At 29.8% G+C, this 20,816-nt stretch overlaps 1 protein-coding gene and 1 long non-coding RNA gene across 6 annotated transcripts in view; one reads left to right on the forward strand and one right to left on the reverse strand.

Annotated features, from left to right (window-relative positions):
- Positions 1-20,816, reverse strand: part of LOC118198381 (uncharacterized) — a 92,646-nt gene that overhangs the window by 18,554 nt on the left and 53,276 nt on the right. The window lies entirely within an intron of this gene.
- LOC118198384 (uncharacterized) lies at positions 17,191-19,566 on the forward strand. Of its 2 annotated transcripts, none has more exons than XR_004759752.2 (2): positions 17,191-17,207; positions 19,342-19,566. It is a non-coding gene; the product is annotated as an uncharacterized LOC118198384 (long non-coding RNA). The 2 variants fall into 2 exon arrangements; XR_015042848.1 differs by lacking the exon at positions 17,191-17,207 and adding an exon at positions 17,741-18,015.

Raw genomic sequence — 20,816 nt, forward strand, 5'->3', positions numbered from 1 at the left:
TGGCTAATTCAGCTAGAGAGAGAGAGAGAGAGAGAGAGAGAGAGAGATAAATTGTTTCAAAAGAATAATAATAAAAAAAAAATAGTAAAGTTAAATTAAATTTAAATAATTCTCTTCTTGTATATTGTAGATTGGTTCGCAGCAATAATTAATCATTTATTTGTTTGCATTAAATTTCATTATTTAAAATTTAATTAACTTTACATTTGCTTTTTACGAATAGAGAATGTTTGTTAAATATAAACAGTACAAAGTCTTTAATCCGGACTCGTTAGGACTTCAGCGATTTCGGATTAGGTTTTTTTTTCGGATTATAGCTCATCAATTTAAATCTGGTAAGATGGCATGCAGAAATTATAAAATAAAAATTTGAAACTGTAATTTATGAAATAAAAAGCAATTATGATCTAAAGAGTATCAAAATTTCCAAAAAAAAAGCTTAATATTTATTTTTTTACTTTATTAAACATTTCTTTCAACGCGCGTATGCGTAAAGCATACATTTCGTGCAATCAAAACTAGAAAATTGCAACTAGAAAACTAGTTGATGTGCATTCATGATATTTATAATGATGAAGAATTTGATTTAAATCATATCAAAGACGGAGTACATCGAGATGAAACACTATATTTATTAAGGAATTATAAGCCGAATAAAATAAAAACATCTGCCCTGAAGATGAAGATAGTGCTGACAGATCAACTACCAGTTCATTGTGTGCCACGACATCCCCCCTTCTGCAGAGCAGCATGAAATTGATAAACAGATTTTGGAATGGTTAGAGAAACAAAGGATATGCCTTTATCCATTTTTTGCAGCAATTCCACGTTTTGTTTGATGGACATCGAAACATGCTTTTGCTTTGTAGATCCTTTGGCAGCTCCAGAATCAGAAACTCTTTTTGACATAATCGAAAGTTCAAGCTTACTTTTTATAAAATTGCTCTAATAGTCCGCAAAAAATAATAAGTTGGATCCAATTAGAAGATTAAGGAACAACGCAATCTGCAACATTAACTGAAATAGATAATTAGATAATTTTAGCCTAGCTTATACCGTCCGTTATACATTAAACGTGCATGCATAAACGTATTATGCACATGCGTTTATGCATGCATAGAACGTTTGTAGCTTTGAGGTCCGGATTATAGATCATTCCGGATTATGGACATCCGGATTAAAGATTTTGTAGTGTATATAGATAGATAGACATAGTAATATTTTCTTAGTTAACAAATATATATACTTATTGTCCTTAATATTATTAGACGGCCGACATCGTATTTCTGTATTATGTAACTGTTGCTAAGCAACATCAGAAAATGTTTCAGAAATTTTTTTTTTTTTTTTAATTTTGAAAATGAAAATGTAGCAGTGAGCTAAAGTCAGAAGTCTGCCATTTTAACGGCAGTTATTGAAGCAAATCATTCAAAGGTCATCTTCTGTGTTTTTATAACTTGCATCCCAGCGAAGAAGTGTCAGAACAGGATTGTTGATCTCCAAAGGAAGATTAACTTTTGGTTTTCTTAAAAAAAGATTTATTGGATTTTAATATTTTTTTTCAGAGTTATATATAAATGGTATATAAGTTTTTGTTTAAATTAATGGATACTAAAAATATTAGACCTAAAATTATAATTGATATTGTGGTAAGGAACAATTAAAAAAAATATTATTTAAGCTTTACTGTTTATTTGTATACAATTTTTTGTTTATGGAATAGTTGGATTTTTTTATGTAGATAATGGATATGTGCAAGCCATTCCAGAATTTATTAAAAAAAAAAAAAAAAAAAAAAAAAAAAAAAAAAAAAAAGAGCGGTAACTGTGTTTTATATTTGTCGCTGATCAGGCATGTGAAAAATAAGTAATAACCTCAGGCTGACATAGTGTGATTTTCTATTGTACTGCCAAACTAGTAAAAGTCTTTTCTTAGTTCTTACCATGCAGGCATGTGATAGATAAAAGTTCCTCCCAACGTATTACAGCTTAACTGCATTGCCAAACTGGCAAAAATTGTTTTCGTTATTGCCAACTAGGCGTGGAGATAGATAGTAAAATTGTCAGATTGACGTGAATATAATTCCATTGTATTGCCAAACTCACAAAGGTGTTTATATAGTGATCACCAATGAGGCTTTTCAATAGTAAGTTAAAATGTCAACCCGGCATAGTACCATTTTATTTTGTTGCCAAACTGGCAAAGTTGTTTAAATAATTCTCACCAGTTGTGAATTTCGTACTTGACAAGAGATTAGTAGCATATTTAATATTTTACTTAATTTAAAAAGTGTGTTAGACATATTTTTTTTTGAGTTAGTTATAATGTACTATAATGTTATAGTTTATATTTCAAGTTGATATAACAATTGTGCAGTGCATATTAGTATCATTGCATATTATAATTGTTGTATATTGTTTTTTGATGAAGGCTTATGAGAAAACAGTGTAAGTATACTTAGAGTTTGAGCATAAAAGTATTACCTAAAAGAGTTGACAAGTAAATCTTGATAAAATTTATATATTTTTTAATACAAGTAAGATTTTTATGATTCCTTTTTAAAAAGAAAGCCTATTAAATGTAATTTGTTCAACATGTCATTCTTAGCTAGAAGTGGGAAACAGGATTTAAAAGTACTGGCAGAAGAGTTAGGTTTAAGTGTGAGATCTGAATTTAAGATTGCTCAGCTGCATAAATTGATTACTGAAAGTCCCGATTATGATGAAGAGTTTATTTGAGAATTACTGGCTGCAATTAGAGAAGAGTGGGGGGGGGGAAGAGAACATTAAAAAGGAGAAACAATACGAGAAAGAGATGAAAAACAAAAAAGAGAAAAGAACGAAAAAAAAAAAAAGACTAGAACATGAAAGATAAGACTGAAAAGAAAGACAGCGAATTAGAGCCTTTGAGCTGCAGAAACTAAGCAATGACTGCAAAAACACAGCTGTAAAGCCACGTAACATTTTTCAGTAACATTAACCTGAAATTAGGCAGTTACCTGAGCAAAACCTTTGAAAATCAAAATTCATGACATCATGCCATGTTTTAATCCTAAAGAACATGGAATAAATTCATTTCTGGTGTTATTTCAGCATCAAGCAAAAATTGTGAATATACCTGTTGAAAATGAAGTGGCTCAATGCCTCCTGATATTGTTCAGCTTATTGCTAGAGAACCAGAAGAGGACACAAAAAAGTTTGAATATGTAAAAAAATTTACTGTTACAATGATTTAAATTGAGTGCAGAAAAATGTTGACAACTATTTAATAAACATAAAAAATCTTCTGAAAGTACTTAATATAATTTTTACCATAGGACTTCGATTCATAATTTTTTCATTCCGGTTCAACTAAAAAAATTTATAAGTTCTGGTTTTTGTTTCGCCAAAAAATAACGGTTTTCAGTTCAGTTCCGAATGAATAATTTTATTTTATGTACATTCATATTTGGATTAAAAATGTAATTCTATCAAAATTTAGCAAATTTTACTCTTTTTTAATTGGTATACTGCGCAAATCGATTCAATTAACCAGTATGTATGATATGAGCAGTGAGCATAGAATGGCGAGCATTGGCATTGCTATCCATTATCAAAATCACATTTGACAACTAGGTTCGTGATTATGTCGATTGTGTGTACCCTCGTTGCTTGATGCTTGCCACTCACATTGTGCACTTGGCCTTGCAATAATTTTGTAAAAAATATGTTTATTTATTTAACATATGAAAATTGCCTCTAAGTATTAATATAGCTTTTAACGTGGTTTCACTAAGAATACTTTTGTTGTCTTGGAGAACTTCCCGCTGAGCAGTTGGTTTGTCTATCTAAACAATCTATACAAACATCCATGGATGATCACATGCTGAGATGTGAAAAATATTACTGAGACTGATATTTTTCTCAAAACACCATCTACACTTCTAGTTCATACAACTGAATTAAATCTGCTTTCTACAAGTAGTTTCATGCGAAACTGAAATAGAAAAATACTAATGAACATCAAAACAGGAAATCGAGAAGCAAGGTACATGTAACGATGGTATTTATTATGTTTGATGTTAAATTAAAAAATATTGATAAGTTGGTTACAGTAACAAAATGAGTGAAGGTATATGCAACCAAAACAAACTGATATAGTTTTTTTTCAGTTCCATTCCAACCAAAATAACGGTTTTTCCTGGTTTTTGGTTCAGTTCTGGTTCGAAGCCCTGATTTTTACTATAAGTTAAAGAATTATTTAGAAGGAAGGCTTTAATGGAATAAATATAAAAACTTTTGAACAGCTAAGAGACTTCATGCTGGTTGATCAAATTAAAAAGCATACTTCTGCTCATTTCAAAGAGCATTTTATGGATGAATGGAATAGCATCATTTCATCTACTGAGATGGTTAATAGAAAATTGAAGATTTTGAAGATGTGAGAAAAACAACAAAAGCAAAATTTTCTGCCAATCTAACTGAGAGAATTAACACAGGATCATTTAAATCTCATTATGAAAATTTCATGAGAAAAAATACAGCATCCATCTCATTTTAAGCATTTTGATAAATGGGATGATTCAAGATACCAGAAAGATCACCAACAAAGAGAAGATATCTGACAAAGAAATTAGTTCCAAAGTAAGAACTAAGAAAATTTATATGATAAAAGATATCCACTGCATTGTTTCAAGTGCAGGTCATACAAACATTTTAAGCCTCAATGCCCTTGCTTAAAATCAAATGAAAAAATAAATTACATATCTTTGAATGATGATTTATTAGAGATATGTACAATTAACAGTTTAGGTACTGGGTATGAAATGCCTACTGTTCGAGATGCTGGAGCCACAGTAGAAGTTATTTCTTGAAAATACATAGATAATGCAAAAATGACTGGAGAACACGTTCTGGGTATAATATTTTTTAAATGACCAGTTAGTGTGCCTCTTATTAGCGGAAACTGAAATTAATTGTAAACTTGGTTATATAAAGACAGAGGCAGCTGTTGTTACAAATGATCCTGGCAGATATGCAATGGGTAACAAAATTGTTCATAGATAAACCATTCTTTAATTTAGAAAAGGTAAAAGGGGTTTCGACATGCTCTCAAGTAAAAATATTTGTGAAGAAACCACAAGCTGATGAGCAAGATAAGAAAATTAAGAAAGCATTTAGTGTTAATTCTAAGGAATTAAGTTGAATCTCAACATTAGAGATCTAGCCTCATTGCTTAGAGAAGCTAAAAATGACAATTTCAGCAAGACAAATGATTTCAAAGTAAAAGAAAACAGGTTGTTTGTGAAAAAGAAAAGAGATAAAAATTGGAAATGAAAGGGAATTAATTGTTCTAAACCCAAAGCTCTTTTGACTTTAGTACTAATTACTGCAGAAGTATTTTCAAAAATTAATCTTGATACATGTGGTCCTTTACCAATAACACCATATGGAAACAGATATTTAATTACAGCTATTGGTTTAGCTTTAAAATATCTGGATGCTGTACCAGTTCTTTATATTGGCACAATGTCAATAACTGAAGCCATGTTACAAATATTTACTAGAATGGGTTTCCCAAAAGAAACTGATCAAGGTACTTTCTTCATAAGCTATCAAGCCATTAAATTTGTAGAAAAATTTGGAATAAAAGTAACTAGAAGTACAATACACTATCCGCACAGCAATCCTGTTGAAAGATTTAATCAAACAAATTAATTTTAAAAGTCTTATGTATTGAAGCAGCCCCTGAGTAGGAGAAGCAAGTTCCCACAGTTTTATTTGCTTTAAGAACAATAATGCACGAGATTTACACCTTCAGAATGAGTATATGGTCGAAATCTTAGAACACCTGTAACATTATTATATGAACAATGAATAAATACTGAAAATGCAGAAAATAATGTTGTTGAATATGGTTTTCCAATTGTTGAAGTGGTTAAAAAAATGCAAAAAGATGCATTCGATGCATGCTACAGAATTTTTTTGCTTGAAAAGCAAAACAAAAGGAAAAGCGCAGTATGATCATAAAATTATCAAAAGAGAATTCTCTGAAGGAGATTTAGCATTAGTTGTATCAATGAGTAAACCACATGAAGTAGTAGTTGAATGGAAAGGTCCTGGAAAGGTTGAGATGAAATTATCCAAAACTAAATATGTTATTAGTTTTGAAGGGAAAAAAGACCATAATCACCATGTCAAAAACTTTTCATAAGTGAGCAGAATCGGTTAGCCTTATGATTACACAAGATAAATCTGAAATTGATGATATGGAGGAGAATTTCTCAACAATTGACTCTGAGCTAATATTGTTCGATTTTACAAAAATTAAAGAAAACAGTTACTTGAATGATAAGCTAAATGAATGACAAATTCAAGAATTGCATGACCTGCTATTGAAATTTACAAAAATCTCTAATATGCCTGGAAAAATGCATTTAATAACACATGAAATTCAATTGACAGAAAACACACTGATTCACTGTAAACCTTACAGAATATTTCCCAGACAAACAGATATATGAAAAACAGAAATTGATAAAATGATTTGACATAAAATAATTGATATAGGAGATTCAGATTACACTTCTCCGATGATTTTAATGGAAGTAGCAGGAAGAGATCCTAGACCTTGCATCAATTATAGAAAATTGAATAATTTGACTAAAACACAATTCTTCACCTTGCCTAATATCATACAATGGGCAGAAACTGTAGCAAGCTGCAAAGTATATAACTGTTTTAGATTTAACATAGGGATACTGGCAAATACCGTTAACAACTAATGCCTAAAGATTAGCGACTTCTGTTACAAGTTTTGGTACATTTGACCTTTGCGGATGTCTTTCGGACTTAAAAATGCACCATTTTCATTTAGCAAAATGATGGCTGGAATTCTTCGCGGTTGTGAACACATTGCTGTTCTGTATTCAGATGATTGGTAATTTTTTAAAACATATGGGAAGAACATCTAAGTTATCTGAATGGCATTTTACCAAAAATAAATGATGCTGGTTTAACCATTAAACCTATAAAGTGTAAATTTGCTCAAAATAGAGTAAAGTATCTAGGACATATTGTAGGTCATGGTATAAGAATGCCAACTGAACTCAAAATAAAAGCTGTTCTTAATTTTCCTGCACCATCTATAAAAAGTCAAGTTGGAGCATTTTTAGGACTAGTGGGATATCATTACATTCCTACGTTCACATCTATAGCAGCACCTTTAACTAAAACTTTGAAAGGAATCCTAACAATGGAGGAAAACAAGGAAAAATAAAAATGGATAGAACAAGGAAAAATAAAAATGGATACAAGGAAAAATAAAAATGGATAGAAGAGTGCACAAAAGCATCTGAAGAGCTAGAGGGAAAACTGTCACAAAAGCCTATACTACACGCACCTGATTTCAATAAAGAGTTTATTTTGCAAACTGATGCTTCAAGTTCTGGTATCAGTGTTATTGTAGCTCAGAAAGATGAACAAGACAATGAACATCCAGTATAACCGATCATATTTCCTTAGTTTAGCTAAAAAATAATGTAAGTCTAAATTTCAAACTTGGGCAGTGCTATTACAACCCTATAATTGCACTTTCATTAATAGAAGTGGTAAAACCCATCAAAATATAGATACATTAAGCTGTACTTCCTAGCCTGATTAAAGAATGTTTCTCTATTTAGATGGAAATTTACTTTGTTCTTTCCTCTCTTTCTGACTGTATGTTATTATGTTATACAGTCACTAGTCTTTAATCTGGATGTTCATAATCTGGAATGATCTATAATCTGGACCTCAAAGCTACAAACTTTCTGCGCATGCATCAACGCATGCGCACAATACCTTCACGCATGCGCATAATACATTTACGCATGCGTGTTTAATGTATAACGGAAGGTATAAGCGAAGCTAAAATTATCTAATTATCTATTTCAGTTAATGTTACGGATTGCGTTGTTCCTTAGTCTTCTAATTGGATCCGACTTATTATTTTTTGCAGACTGTTAGAGCAATTTTATAAAAGTACGCTTGAACTTTCGATTATGTCAAAAAGAATTTCTGATTCTGGAGCTACCAAAGGATCTACAAAGCGAAAGCTTCGATGTCCATCAAACAAAAAGTGGAATTGCTGCAAAAAATGGATAAAGACATATCCTTTGATTCTCTAACCATTCCGAAATATGTTTCAATTTCACGATGCTCTGCGACCGGGGGGGGGGGGACGTGGCACGCAATGAACTGGAAATTGATCTGTCAGCATTATCCTTATCTTATCTCCAGGGCAGATGTTTTTATTTTATTCGGCTTATAATGCCTTACTAAATGTAGTATTTCATCTCGATGTACTCCATCTTTGATATGATTTAAATCAATTCCTCGTCATTATAAATATCATGAATACACATCAAATAGTTTTCTAGTTGCAATTTTCTAATTTCGACTATGTGTAATGCATGCTTTATGTATGCGCGCATTGAAAGAAATGTTTAATAAAGTAAACAAATAAATATTAAGCTTTTTTAACATTTTGATACCCTTTAGATCATAATTGCTCTTTATTTCATAAATTACGGTTTCATATTTTTAATTTTATAATTTCTGCATGCCATCTTACCAGATTTAAACTGATGATTTATCATCCAGAAAAACTGATAATTCGGAATCGAAGTCCCAACGAGTCCAGATTAAAAACTTTTGACTGTATCTTGTATTTCAATTATGTATATAATATTATGTTCTTTTGAAAGAAAAATTGTAAACTTTAATTTAAAAAATTTCAAAGTTTAGGAAGGAGAGGTTATAATATTTCCTTATTTAACAAATATATATACTTATTATCTTTGACACTAGAGTGGCAATGCCATATTTTTGTATTGTGTAACCGTTGCTGAGCAATGTCAGAAAATGCTGAAAAAGCTTTTCTATTAAAGAAAGAAAATGTAGTAATGAGCTGGAGTGTGATGCTGTAACGGAAAGAACTGTATTTTAAATTATCTATCTCTGTGAACTCTGAATAAAATCTGTATTTTACTAAGAAGCTCATCAGTAATTTTTGTTAATTGCTGCAAAAAACATTACACACACACACATATATATATATAATATATATCAATGAATTTGAGTTCATTCAATATATATATAAACATGCACATACACACACACACACACACACACAGATATACATGATATTTTGGCAGCTAGGCACATGAATGAAGCTTGGTAATCTGGTCACATCAGACATTGGGTGTAGTCGTTGCAAAGTGAAAGGCAGCCGAATTGAAGATACAGAAGAATTTCATTAAAAAAAAAAAAAAAAATCCATATCTTTATTCACTTGGAATGGCAGATCACTATTCTTTGAGATTCTCCAAAATTACATATCCAATAATGATTTAAATTAAAATAAGGTTAAACTTAAGCTTTCGACATCATAGCTATTCTAACAAAGGGAAGAAGAAGGGACAGAGCAGCGCAAGGTCTTATGGCAGAGAACAGTCTGACGAAAAATGGCACAAACTCTGCATTTATAGTAGCGATTACATAATATGCCAGAATGTTCTCGAAATTACGGATCTAGTGGGAAGATTCCGAAATTGCAGAAAGTTAATTAGAGGTTGCCTGTTCGCATAGAGAATAAACTATCATATTTTTTATACATAAAAACTGTCTCTCAGTTTTTATGTATACAAAATACAATGGTTTCAGGAAGCTTTATAATGTTAATATTCATACTGTTACAGTAAAGTCACTGATAATTAGCATCCAGTTAAATAAAGACACAATAACACGCCGAACAAATACTAAGTCAGAAGTCAAACAACAAAAATCAGCGTTACATTTTCAAAATAATGCTGATTTTTGCTGTTTGACTTCTGACTTAGTATCTAGTTAAATGCTGTTTCAATGGTGATAGGAATAACACTCTGAACAATACTCAATGCAAATCCTGTATTGCTTAGTATTGATTCTACCTTCACCATCTTTTCTGTTTCCAGAAGAGTTCACAAAAAGAAGAGATGCACTGTTGGCAATTTACATTACAGTACTGTAGAAGCCTCTGAGAAAAGAGACGTGCCTACTTTTAATATATTAATAAATTAAAATAAAAAACTTAAATTTAACAAAAAAAAAAAAATGAAAACATGTCCAGTTTTGAAATTTAATAAATAACAAGTGCATAAATGTTAAAAATTAAATGCTATAAAAGAAGAATTTACATCGTGCAGTACATTTTTTTCAGGGGGCTGGTGTATCTAGAAAAGTAAAAGGATCAGCTTATTTGTAAACTGATAATGCCTTAAATTTATTAAAATTAAAATTTTAATGTAACTTAGTATCACAAATTTATTAAAATTAAAAATTCAGTAAATTACAAAACAACTAGTACCTTCATCAGTTCAACACCTACAGACATAAACTGTTTTTGTTTGTGAAATTATTTATCAACCCTTTATTCCAAGTTAAACCCTTTATTAAGTTTAAATTTTCATCTTAATTTATTAACATTACACCAATTATTGCAGCTTATAAGGTATAACTGGATATTGGTTTTGAAAATATTTTTTTATATTTATGACATGATATACGAGGTACGATTCAAAAGTTCCTGGACTGAGTCTATAACGTAAAAAATAGTATGAATTAAATTGCAGAAACAGATCTTCCTTCGAAATAAGACCCTTATGCAACAACACAATTTTGCCAGTGCCTGTAGAGTTCATCGAAGCATGTCTGGAATCCATTTTTGGTCATGTCCTTTAATTCAGCCTGCATTGCACATTTAATTTCATCTGAAGATTGAAACCAACGACCCTGCAAGCATCTTGCCAGTTCAATAAATAGGAAAAAATCACAAGTTGCAAGATCAGGTGAGTAAGGAGGATGAGGCAAAATAGTTGTTTTCGCAAGAAAGGGTTTGATGAGTAGGAATCGGGAAGCAGGAGCGTTGTCATGCAACAGCATCCATGACTACTTAGCCCATATTTTTGGTCTCTTCTTCCGGATCGACTCATGCAAACGACGCAGGATTTTGACATAGAGTTGTTTGTTCACAGTGCATCTTTCAGGGATAAATTCCAGGTGCACAATGTTCTGGAAAACAAAGAATACCTCTAGCATGACCTTTCCTTTAGAGCAATCTTGGCATAATTTCTGCTTCTATGGAGATTGTGGTGATTTCTAAGCTGCCAATGCTCTGTTGGTTTGAGTGTCGTACAAAAACCATTTCTCATCTCCAGTAACAATTCTGCCACATAGGGAAGGATTTTTGTCTAGAGCCAAGATTAAGTCTCCCGCCACTTCCCTTTGAATTCCCTTTTGGTCTATGTTTAACATAAGGGGAAAGATGTGTTGACCCACTCTATGCATGTTAAGATCTTTAGTTAGTATCCACTGACATGTGGTCTCTGGATATCCCACTGATTCTGCTATTTGGCTAATTGTTTGCTGTCTGTTTGCATGTACCCCCACAAACACCTTTTTGATGTTTTCATTAGTGTACAAAGTCACGGGATGGCCCCAGCATTCGTTGTCTTTGGCCCTTTCCCTGCCTTCTCTAAAATGACAATGCTGCTCAAAGGTTTGCGCTTTCGATAACGTTTCACTTTCATACACATGATTCAACATTTCAGAAGTCTCCGTAGCACTCTTTCCCAAGCGAACACAAAATCTGATATTGATTCTCAGCTCAACTGATGCCATTTCTTTCTATCGACGGTTACTAAATGCACCTGCCTACAAAAAAATGCTGTCGCAGAGAGCTTTCAACCACGTAGTTTGGAACAAACCACTTTTAGAAAAGGGGAAGAACATAGTAACACAAAAACATCCTTGTAGTCAAAAAAATTTTATATTATAGGTTCAGTCCGAGAACTTCTGAATCCTACAACGTATATATGTGTGTATATAAACTGTAATGCTTTTTTATATGTGTTCTAACTTTTATTTATTTTTAATGGTAAACTTAGTACAGTTTTTATTGCCATATGATAAATTATGAATCTCCAGGAAAATACAGCTTAAGCATTTATTTTTAGTAAGTTACAACACACAGAAAGAAAAAAAAAAAAAAAAAAAAAAAAAAAATACTGAAACTTTTCTATTTTTATGTTTTACTTTTTGCAGTCATCCCCCTTCTTTTTAAATATGCTTTTCCACTTGAAAACTATGCGGATCTTAACCTTTTTATTCCATTTATGATAGCAGATACAGATCCACAGAAAGCAGGCTTTTCCAGAATTATTTCCTGAAATTCACTTTACAGAAATCATAATGTAGCAAAGTAAGAAAGACAATGTCTTGGAGAGAGCCCAAGCAGCACGTCTCCAAAAATATACGTATAATTTTGGTGAAATAAGGGTATGGTATTTTTTGCACGTTACTTTTACGAAATTTATACGAATGGAAAAGGCTGAAGTTACTGTTAACTCTTGATCGTTATTTTCCACACGTTATTTTTACGAAAATTATACGAATCCGAATGTACTGATAAAACTACCGCCATGATGGTATATTTTATTCGTCACTTTTACGCATATTATATGAATCCGAATGTTCTGAAAGAAACTACTGCCTTTATGGTATATTTCATTCGTCACTTTTACGGATATTATACGAAGTCTAAAAAGATTGAAAATGAAGTTTATTAATTCAAAATATTTAGTGTATTTCTGGCATTTCACTTTGTTTTCCTTGTCCACGAACATGAAAAAAGGGGCATTCATATATGAGGCTAAAATTTTTCTATAAATTTTAACATGTGAGCTAAATCTTTACGTGCATTTTTGCAAAAAATTATATTTTCTTAATTTAAACATCTTCAAAATAACTTATTTATTTTCTTATATCAAATTTGTTATTTTTATTCATATCAACACTTATATTAATTTACACAATTTAATTTCTTTTATGAAAATCCTATTACCCATTTAACTGGAATAAGCTGTATATTAAATTTGTGTACTTACTGAGTTTGGTACAATACTCTCCTTATTTTATTTAGCAAATGTGGGCAATTGAATTGGAATAAGACTAGCAAATCTTTCTTGTCGAGGAATATAATAATAAATACAGCAGAAGATGCTCGAAAACGTTTAACTTCTTGAACAATAGTTTAATGTAGACCAAAGGAACATTAATTATAATCAAAGATATACTAATATTTTTATTTAATAATAATAATAATAACTCTACGAAATTGCAAGCTGAATCCTGATATTTTACATATATTTCAGTTCCTTTAATCTTTGTTATAAAAATCATATGAGGCTAATTTTTTAAAATTTTGTTTAATGTACGGAAAAAATGATATAGCGATTTTAATAATTTTTATATGAGGAAAAAATTAATAAATAATGTAAATAAATAATTATATTATATTTTATATTTTTCCTGAAACAGTTAAAGACATTCTTAATATGGAGATCTACAGAATAAGTACAAGGGTCCAGTTAAATGAACTCAAAATTTGCATAGTTAATTTTACGCTATAAAAATTAACCGGATTTACGATTATACACTGAGCATGCGCATATACAGACATTTCTATTTTTCGTAGAAAAATTTAATTATTACCTTAATACAGAGATGCTGTGAATATAAATTTATATAATGCAAAAGTAAGTTTATTTCATATGCTAATTTAGAGGCTTTCTTAATATGTTTAATTATAAAGAAAAAAAAAGCGTTGCAATTCTTGTTCACTGACCAATGGCAAAGCAGACACTTTCTACTTCCGGTTGTGGCGGGATATTTGTGTTCAGTCAGCACTCAGCAATGGCGGTTGAAAAGGATGGTAAAGTCGCAAAGAATACTGTTTGTTCGTGGATTGGCGTTTGTGACAGAATCCATCGAAGTTACTAATTATTTGAAGAAAGTAAGTGAATATTTTATATTTTCAGTGTTTAATACTCGTACTTTTTTCACCTATATAAAATTTTATAAATAGCGTCTGTGTAGGAAATGTGATTTTCCATGTGTTGTTTGTTCTTTTGTGTACGTGCCTAATGATTAATTTTCAGGATTTGGTACTGTTAAATTTTGCACTAGTCTGTTTCTTACTGTTTGTGTCACTCCTTTTTGTATGTGTCTCACCTTTTTATAGCTATATTATTTTTACTCAAACGTTTTAATATTTATCTTAAAGCATACTGTAATTAAGCAGGAAATAGCTTTTAATGGAAAAAGAAAGGCAATATTAACATAACTAATTGTTCAGAAATCTGTTATGGAAATGTTATCTACCTTATGCCAAAAAATAAAGCATGTAACTTTCATTTATTTATGAAATTCAAAATTTTTTATTTGCTTAGTGTTTTCCCTAAAAATAATTTAATTTCTTATTTTTGAATTTAGTTTTATAAATTTGCTTTAATATATAATCTTTAACTCAAAGATATTGTGCTATTAAAAAAGGAAACTTTATGCCATAGAAACACAGGTACTTTGTTCCAAATCTGTGTTCATTTTTTTATATATATACTGAATTTTTATGCACTAGTAATTACTGAAATATATCCTTTCATGAATAATAAGTAAGTCCTAAGTCCTTTCATGAATGCATTTATTTTTTGTTTGTTTGATTTTGTTGTTTTAAAAGATCTGCCATAGTTAAAGAAAGAAAATAAAGTAAGAATGCTTTACTTTCAGTTTTGAATAAATTTATTACTATTTACTGCAGCTTCAAGTTTCTCTAAACATAATTTTCGAAGTCAAAACTTGATAGTTATGTTGATTATTAGACTTGCATGAAAAAATTTATTGAAAAATTAGTATTTGATCTAAAATACCTTAAATTATTTGAATCATATTTTACTAAATCATGTATTTTGATATAACTAGATAGTTAAAAAACTTTTAATTGTAAATGTGCAGAAATGCTTATATAAAACCAAGAAATTGTTTATATTTTTGTTGCTTTTTCCCTTGTAAATTAATTATATATATATATTACAGTCTGGGGAGTCAGCGGGGATGTTTCCATAACCGGCACTTGGCGAAATTGCAGATTTGGATTTTCTATTTCATAGTTATTGAAATCGTAATGGTATGTTTGTTTAAATTAGTACTGTTTATGAATGTGATAAAAATAAATTCTGATAAGATAAGAAATGATTTATTTTCTATTAATTACGAACTGTAAATAATGTAACCAATTTTCTTCATAGTATATTTACTAAACATTTTTTTTTTATAAAAGGGAGGTAGTTTTATTTATACAATTCTTGCAGAGATACCAAGAAATAAAACATTTCAGGAATTTTCACTCAGTATATCTTGATGTGTAAAATCGTGTTGTTCAATGCCATATTACTTTTTCACAGGAAAGTAATTTTATTGATCTAACATCTGCATAAATCAAACTTTTTTAAGAATGATTACAGTTTCTAAGCTAACTTAAAATTTTCAGATTTAGAAAATGTATGTTTAATGTAGCATTAGTTTTCCATGGAATAGAAAAGGTTTTCAAAATGTTCAGTTGTTAGAGGGAAATAATATAAATGAGATTGTCCTGATACAGTTTCAGCTGGAAATGAAACTGAATTTTCGGATAGTGAAGATTTCATTTAAGAATTCTGATAAAACTGATTAATGTAATTCCTCTGCATTTAAAAATTCTAATAAAACTGATTAATGTAAATCCTCTGCATTTAAGAATTCTAATAAAACTGATTAATGTAAATCCTCTGCATTTAAGAATTCTAATGAAACTGAAGAATGTAAATCCTATGATTCATGTAGGTGTTCTTCTGTTATCAGGAGATTCAGAAATGTGTGTTTATATGCATGCATTTTTAAATGTAGGTGCTCGTGTGTGCATGTGTATATTCTTTATGTATGTATGTTGTGTATATGTGCATACATGCATATACACATGCTTACATATCTACAGTGGAACCCTGAGACACGAGTTTAATTCGTTCCAGCATTCAACTGGTATAGCGAATTTCTCGTATCTAGAAACAAGCTTCCCCATTGAAAATAATGGAAATTCAGTTAACCCGTTCCACACCCCAAAAAATATCAACATTTTAATATCAAGTCAATTTTTCCTAATAAATAACACTGGTAAATAATATAACTATAGTTTAACTTTATTACCAACATTTTAACTCATTCTCATTAATCCACACCAACAACAGCTTCTCAACATCTAGGAGTACTTTTATGGTGCTTGGAAGCAACGATAATTCCTTTGGCTACATCAGGTTTCTTAATTTCTTCCTGCTTCTTCAGAATAGTATAGATTTTCGATATTAAAAGGCCGCAAGTCTTCGCCAATTCGGTCACCATGCTTATGTTTATCTACGATTTCTTTCTTGATATCGACGGCCATGGCCTCCTTATTTTTCTTTGCAGCACTGAGGCAACAATCTTCTTGCGAGGCATCTTGAAATAATTATTTTCACGTTAAATGTCAAAACAATTAACTTGCAAGTGAACAAACACGTATATAAAAGAACACTGAGTGATCTGACGAGGGGATTCCCCGAGTTGAGCCGGATAGGGAAATGGCGCCACCCATAACAACAGCCTGGCTCATTGCTCGTTACTCGAATTAATCTCGTATTTTGCTCATACTTTCCTCGTATCTCGAGGTTTCATTGTACATTTCTGAATCCCATCCTAATAACGGAGGAGTACCTTTGCCAGTATTGCAACAGAGCTAGAATGAATTATTGTGTTAAATATGTGGAAATTCCATGCTTAAAGTACTGTTATTTTCTAAAAATATTATGTATGTCTATTTTTTACAAGAAGAAAAAATAGCTAAAAGCTGTTAATTTACTCGGATTTATTAGTCCAAAGGGGCTTTGTCCCTAAAGAACTATTGTTTTTGTTTTGCATTGGTTCACTATAAATATCTGTTTCACTTTTCAAACTGTTCCTACCAAATGTTAGAGTCCCTAGTGTGGGATTAATACTCTCTATCTTAGTGCCCTCTGTAACCTATGTTAGGGTTAACCTGTATAACTTACAAGGATTGCCAGTTTAGGCGAGATATCTAGGTAGTCATCATAATACGTACCTTATTTTTTATTATTTTTAAATTAAATTGAAAGTAATAAACTAGTTTTCAAGAATGGAGTTCAACTAGATTTGCATTCAACTCTGGTTTATTGTATTAATGATGTTTTGCTGTAACAAATATGAATTTTTTGTTTATGTATAATAATTTAAAATGTTTTTTCTAGAGAATGAAGTACTGCCACTAAGGTGCTAACTTGCAAGGTAATTTTCTATTCTACATTAACTCAATCTTTATGTCCTGTTACAGATATATTGGCAGAAATAATGAAAACCTGACATTCAAAAAGAAAAATAATAATGTTGAATGTAGTATATTAGATGGTTAACTGAGGTTTGGCAACTCATTAATAATCCTACACATATTGAGTACGAATAACTTTGACAATTACCGGTATTTTCAATAGTATAAAATTAGGCAAGAAAGCAGTTTTAGCTTAGCACCGATTTTAAATACAACTCTCTTACCAATATTGGTTTGACGAAGGTAAAATATAATTGAATTTAATAAGTTGGAAATACTGTCTGTCTTTCCATGAGTTAAAAATAATTTCAAATAAAATTTCTTTTTTTCAGTTTTTCATGTTATTTGTTTAATGTTATTGTAATCTGATTTATCATATTTAGTCACATATTCCATCCCTCTTTGCACTATAGTATATAATTCAAAGGACTTATCAGTTTCAGCAATATTTTTTTTACCAGTATACATTTTTACCATAATTCTGTTTCTAAATCATATCCTGAAAAATTAAGGAGTAAAGTACACAAAGAAGGAAAATATGCAAGTAAATAATGGCATTTAGTGTTGTTTATGTGTCTAATATTTGTACTAGATTGTAAAAGTTATATAATTCTATTAGCTTTTTTAAATTATTCTTTTTGAAATTCAGGTGCTTCTTTGCACCCAAATGGTTAAAGCCCTAGTGTGACTTTGGTACTTTGATCTAACTTCTATTCCTAATAAATAATCCAGCTGCATACAGTTTACTCAATTTCTGCTATGTGTAAGGTAAACAATATTAGCTTTTTTTAAATATATCTTTTACAACTATTATCAGGTAGATTTCTTTCATATTTTGCCTTAATTGAGTCATCCTGCTAATTAAGAATTTATTAAAGTTAATATGTTAAGTTTTTGTGTGTATAATTCATTTTAAGTATGTGCAAGCAAATGCATATATTAACAGTTACGTAGAATTATGCTTTGGGTATCAAATTCAGAAAATTTGGGGCTGTTTTTACAAGATTTATTAATGATTTATACTATATTAATATTGGTAAAAAAATTCCGTGGCTTTTATATGAGAGTATATATTTTAAAATAGCTGCATGATATGGTAGAGGTAAAAAGCTTCATGTGGATCATAAATTAATATTATGTGGAAATTTTTCATTTATTTAATAAAGAAAATATTCAAGCCACAATTAAAATTTTTTCACTGGATTATTTGCATACAAAGTTTGCAGCAAATATTTCCTGCAACAGAAGTGACAATTTTCATTTTGCCAAGACAGGAAATTTAGTTAGTGAAAGCAGTAACCCTATTTTGAGATGTTAAACAGGAAGGCAAATTTTTGAATTTAAATTGATTTTTGAAGGAAGACTTATTTAGTCTTGCTATCATTCTACGTGGCTCTTAACTTTTTTATGGTATTTATAATTTTATTGTTATTCAGCATTCTGTTTGCTTAGAATGCACATGAATGTAGACTTGAAATATTTTATATTGCAAACTGAGATGCCATTGTTATCATAATTAAAGATTTTTGCTCTGATTTTGGAGGAATTTACTGATAATACTTTTGATTGTGTATTGGTTTCTGGTTTATTGAAATGTGTAAAATAGCCTGTTAATGCATATACGTATGTTAATGACATGTATATGTTTATGAAGTATTCTGTTATATGTATATAGTGTTGTGATTAGTTTTCTGCTTACTCTTTATTTAAGAAAAAGTTATCTGTAAGAAAGTGAATATTCTTTACTATATGTAGGAGTAAAATTGAAAAGGCTAATGCAATATAATTAATACAAAATTAAGTTTTTTCTCATGTACTTAAATACAAACATAGCCATTAAAGACTTTCTCAACCTTGCAGTTCTAAACAAATCTTAAGTATTTTTCACTTGAAATTATAGGCATTGTGTAAGGTATATAATTGAAGCTTACTGTGTGATAGTGTGAAATTAAATTTTTAATTACTGAAATGTAAATTTTTAAATATGAAATACTCAGTGCATTTTATATGCATCTTTTAATACTTCAACTATATTTAAAAACTGAAAACCTCTGAAGTGTGAAATTATTACAAATTTTTCTTTTTCTTGTTTAGGAGCTGTTCTCAAAACATTGGGTGACAAAGAATTCACTTTTACAAAAATCGAGCAGGATATTAAAGACAGCGAACTATAGAACAAATATGGCGAAGCTGCATGAAGTCTATGTTGAATTTTATTATTGAAAAAAATATGCTCTTCAGATTTAATGTTAGTTTTTATTGTTTAACAGTAATTGCAGTTTTTGAATACCTGTAAAATAAACCTAATTCTTAAATTAATTTCATGTGTATTTCTTTTGCAAGTATTACAGTTCATAATACTTCAAACAACTTGAAATTTTATACTTGTTAATTTATGTGGGATATGTTCATAATAATTCTATAATTTAAATAACTCATTGTCATCATATGAGCATAATCTAAAATGCACAGCGTTTGACAACAAATTAATAAAAAATTAGCCAACTTCTAATTGCTTTCTTTTGTCCAGTTGCCTCTTTTTAAATCATTTAATACCATAAAACTATTTGATGAAAAAAATAATTGATAGGTCCACATCAACATGCACATTTATAATGATGTTATAGAAAAAGTCACATGAGATAAATATTAAAAAATTCAATATTCCTAAACAAATTAACTTTTTGAAATTTTATCTGGTATATAAGATAAAATAAAGAACATATTTAGGTAATTTTGAATTTGCATAATTTTATGAACTTATTTATGAAATTAACAGTTACCTTGTAAAAGGGAACTTTTTAAAAATACCTCAATAAAGCATTTTTTTTGTAGAGGTGAACTTTTAGTACTGATCTAATATATTTATAAGATTTTAAACTGAAAAAGACAACAATAATAGATTACAATACATTGCAAGATTGACTGATAAATGTAAAATTTTTACATATCATAATTATGTGTGTAATTAAAACAGAAGCTACTCGATTAACTTGCATGCTAATTAATATTTTCTTTAACATGTTTGGGATAAACTGAATTTTAATAAATAAATATGTATATATTTGTGTATTATCTGAAGATATGAATGAAATATTTGTGACATTAAACATTCATCTTCAAGGAAAATAACAAAGTCAACTTGGTAAACTATTGGAAAAGGTAAGTTTTATACAATTTCCTGGTCTATATTTAACAATTTTAAAATTTAGCACACTCATTCAAATAATCTAAACGTATGATGTTTTCTTTTGTGCTACATTCGTTTACTGAATTTGTTAATTAACTATATTGTACTTTAGATAGAAATTAACGTAGATATTCCTTGTATTTTACGGTATAAAAACTTATATATTTGATAATAATTGACCTAAATCTTCCCTATGTTTTCTTTGCATATACGAATGACTTTGGTAAAAATTTAGTCCGATGTCTTCTCCTCTTTACTGTGTAAAGTGCACATTTTTGGTAAAAAATTTGCATAAAGCTCCAATTACCTATTTACTGCATTTTTTGTAAAATGTGCTTATTTTAATCTCTTATTTTTTATATAAATCTATGCAAAAATG

The sequence above is a fragment of the Stegodyphus dumicola genome, chromosome 8 (genome assembly GCF_044657685.1).
Source record: "Stegodyphus dumicola isolate Sdum_Otavi_A_Nest chromosome 8, ASM4465768v1".
In the NCBI taxonomy this organism is placed as follows: Eukaryota; Metazoa; Arthropoda; class Arachnida; order Araneae; family Eresidae; genus Stegodyphus; species Stegodyphus dumicola.